Source organism: Agrilus planipennis, unplaced genomic scaffold (genome assembly GCF_000699045.2).
Source record: "Agrilus planipennis isolate EAB-ADULT unplaced genomic scaffold, Apla_2.0 scaffold248, whole genome shotgun sequence".
Lineage (NCBI taxonomy): Eukaryota > Metazoa > Arthropoda > Insecta > Coleoptera > Buprestidae > Agrilus > Agrilus planipennis.
Genome location: NW_020438972.1, coordinates 237,632 through 241,014, shown reverse-complemented (window position 1 = coordinate 241,014; position 3,383 = coordinate 237,632). Strand labels below are relative to the sequence as shown.

At 34.4% G+C, this 3,383-nt stretch overlaps 1 long non-coding RNA gene across 1 annotated transcript in view; it reads right to left on the bottom strand.

Annotated features, from left to right (window-relative positions):
• Positions 1-3,049: 3,049 nt before the first annotated feature.
• Positions 3,050-3,383, bottom strand: part of LOC112904697 — a 49,351-nt gene continuing 49,017 nt past the window's right edge. The window contains exon 3 of the long non-coding RNA XR_003231284.1: positions 3,050-3,129. This is a non-coding gene — a long non-coding RNA (uncharacterized LOC112904697). The remainder of the gene's footprint in view (positions 3,130-3,383) is intronic.

The window sequence follows — 3,383 nt, the reverse complement described above, 5'->3', positions numbered from 1 at the left end:
CAGTATTTTAGTTTTACTTTTATTTATTTTCATACAGTACTGATCTGTCAGTACCGCTTCCATTTTATTTAAAGCTATCTCTAGGTCCTCCTTGCTAGATGCTAATACTGCTATATCATCTGCAAATCTAAGCATACTAATCTTTTGCCCTTGTATATCTATCCCTACAGTTGTACTGTCTTTAATGATGCTGATGGCGTCTTCGATGTATAGATTAAAAAGTAGCGGTGACAGTGTGCATCCCTGTCTGACTCCCTTCCTAATATTTACTTCTCTACGTTGCATCCCTAGCTCTACAACTGCTTGTTGCAGGAAATATATTGAAAATTAAATGTGATAACTTGTTAAAAGAAGTTGTGTACCTACATTAAATTAAACTAAACAGTACGCAACAGAAAGCAATTTATAAAACTAAATACATAATTGGAAAACACTCACCCTTGTGGCAGCCAGCGGTTTATTCCTTCCTCATAGAACATCTGATGACCAACATCCCCCAGGGAGGAGTCCAAAAACGGCTGAAATAAAATCATAGATCAATTTTCAGAAGTTACTTTCTTGCTTAATACGCTTTCAATCAAATGACGTACTGTGCCTTTAAATTTAAAATTAAAACACTAATTTTAAATTACCTTTAAATTGCCCTAATGTAAAAATAAAACAAGCAAAAGGCTGATGCTACAAATAAAAGTTTATGATAAATAAAAAGGAATGATTGATATAAATAATTAAATAGGAAAGTATTTGAAGTTAAGTTTGAAAAAGTTGCTCTGAAATGAAATAAAACAAAAAACGAGTAATTATCGTGAGCATTACATACTTACAAACCGATTTTAATTTGAAACCCCTTGATGTATTACTGAATCAATTTTTACCCACTACAAACAACCTTAAATTAATTAGGAAAAATTGTTGCTGCTGTCACTTCCTCGCCGGGAATCGAACCCGGGCCGCCGCTTTTACGCACATTAGTAATGAGACACTTCTGCAGCGCCAAACTCAATGCATTAGTGAATCAACTTTACCCACAACGTAGCTTAGTGGTGAAGTACTGGTGCGTAATAAGAGGGGTCCGGGTTNTGTGTAATTATTTGACCACCACCCTGGAAAAAACTACATAATTTAATAGTAAAAGTCAGAAATCTAACTAAAATGTTTTTTTCTAATAACAAAACTTACTACTACCACCAATAAAAATTACCTATGGGAAAAAGAAGTGATAGTGCTTTTAAGTAGTAGTACTGCTTCAACAAAACAGAATTTATAAGGGCATAAAGCTTCCAAATTATCGTGAACATTCCATACTTATGCAGATATTATTTCCGCATAGCTCTGAAGAAATTATGGGCAACAGCACAAAGAAATGGAATTTCTTTAGAGTAGTAAAAGTTCAACGAATTCATACTGAACCGCTTGTTGAATAACAAATTCTTCGAACATTTTTCAGGGAACTACTTACAAGAAATGACAATCGGCATTGTGACAGTTACCAAAAATTCCAAGCATATGTACCATATAATAAAAACTATCTAACTTTCAGAGGTGTATGGTTCATGTAGCGTGATTTAAATGGATAAATAGTAAAACAAGAAACAAAACTTCAACAAATATATTAATTACAACATTTACTCAACAAGCATTGCTTCGGCTGAACTCTATTGTCAAAAATATGACTATAACAATTTTTGAGTGTTGTGTCCATTAAATTTGTTGCTTTTTTGTGTTTTTACATAAATAAAAAAACCATCACCATTATTTACGTAAATAACAATTTAAGTATTACTTATAACTTATACAATCCTCCGTTAATAATGCGCAAAACAAGATTTGGCTGGCTTTATTAATTGTTTTACTTCTTGTTAATTTTTTGCTAGCTTAATTCTTGCCTTGTTTACACATTTTTGAATGAAGGTAAAAAATAAATAAAAAAAGTTACGTTAAAATAAGAAAATGTGTAAAAGCAGTGTATGAAGGAAATATCATCATCATAAGGTCGTCAGTACTAAGACTGGTTGGACACGTACCTCCACTCCTTCCTATCCCGAGCCAAACCTCGCATTTCCCCAAAACTAGAACAGCCCACATCCTTAACTATTTGCGAACAGTAATCTAATCTAGCTCTCCCTCTACCCCTCCTAATTCCTGTTTCTGCGTCTAATATGTCTTTGACTAGTCCTTCATGCCTGAGAAGGTATACTACCAACCTATTTCGCCTATTTTTTATTGACCTCCATAGAGTCCTCTGCTCTCCTATTCTTTCTAATACCTCTTCATTTCTAACCTTTTCTATCCACGGTGTCCTCATCATTCTCCTGTAACACCACATTTCGAACGCCTCTAACCTTTTCTTTTCCGCCGCGCCCACCGTCCATGTTTCACACCCGTACAATGCCGTGCTCCAAACATATAGCTTTAACAACCTTTTTCGAATTTCTAAATTAACCGTTCGCGAGCATAGAAGTGACTTCTGACCCTGCGCTATCCTCTGCTTTACATCTCTACTACTCCTTCCATCCTGACTTCCTAGGTATCTAGAATCAGCCACTTCTTCTAATTCTTCGTCTCCTATCTTAATATTCGCTCTTTCCCTACTTTTTCTTCCCTTGCATACCAGTATTTTAGTTTTACTTTTATTTATTTTCATACAGTATTGATTTGTCAGGACCGCTTCCATTTTATTTAAAGCTATCTCTAGGTCCTCCTTGCTAGATGCTAATACTGCTATATCATCTGCAAATCTAAGCATACTAATCTTTTGCCCTTGTATATCTATCCCTACAGTTGTACTGTCTTTAATGATGCTGATGGCGTCTTCGATGTATAGATTAAAAAGTAGCGGTGACAGTGTGCATCCCTGTCTGACTCCCTTCCTAATATTTACTTCTCTACGTTGCATCCCTAGCTCTACAACTGCTTGTTGCAGGAAATATATTGAAAATTAAATGTGATAACTTGTTAAAAGAAGTTGTGTACCTACATTAAATTAAACTAAACAGTACGCAACAGAAAGCAATTTATAAAACTAAATACATAATTGGAAAACACTCACCCTTGTGGCAGCCAGCGGTTTATTCCTTCCTCATAGAACATCTGATGACCAACATCCCCCAGGGAGGAGTCCAAAAACGGCTGAAATAAAATCATAGATCAATTTTCAGAAGTTACTTTCTTGCTTAATACGCTTTCAATCAAATGACGTACTGTGCCTTTAAATTTAAAATTAAAACACTAATTTTAAATTACCTTTAAATTGCCCTAATGTAAAAATAAAACAAGCAAAAGGCTGATGCTACAAATAAAAGTTTATGATAAATAAAAAGGAATGATTGATATAAATAATTAAATAGGAAAGTATTTGAAGTTAAGTTTGAAAAGGGTCCTAC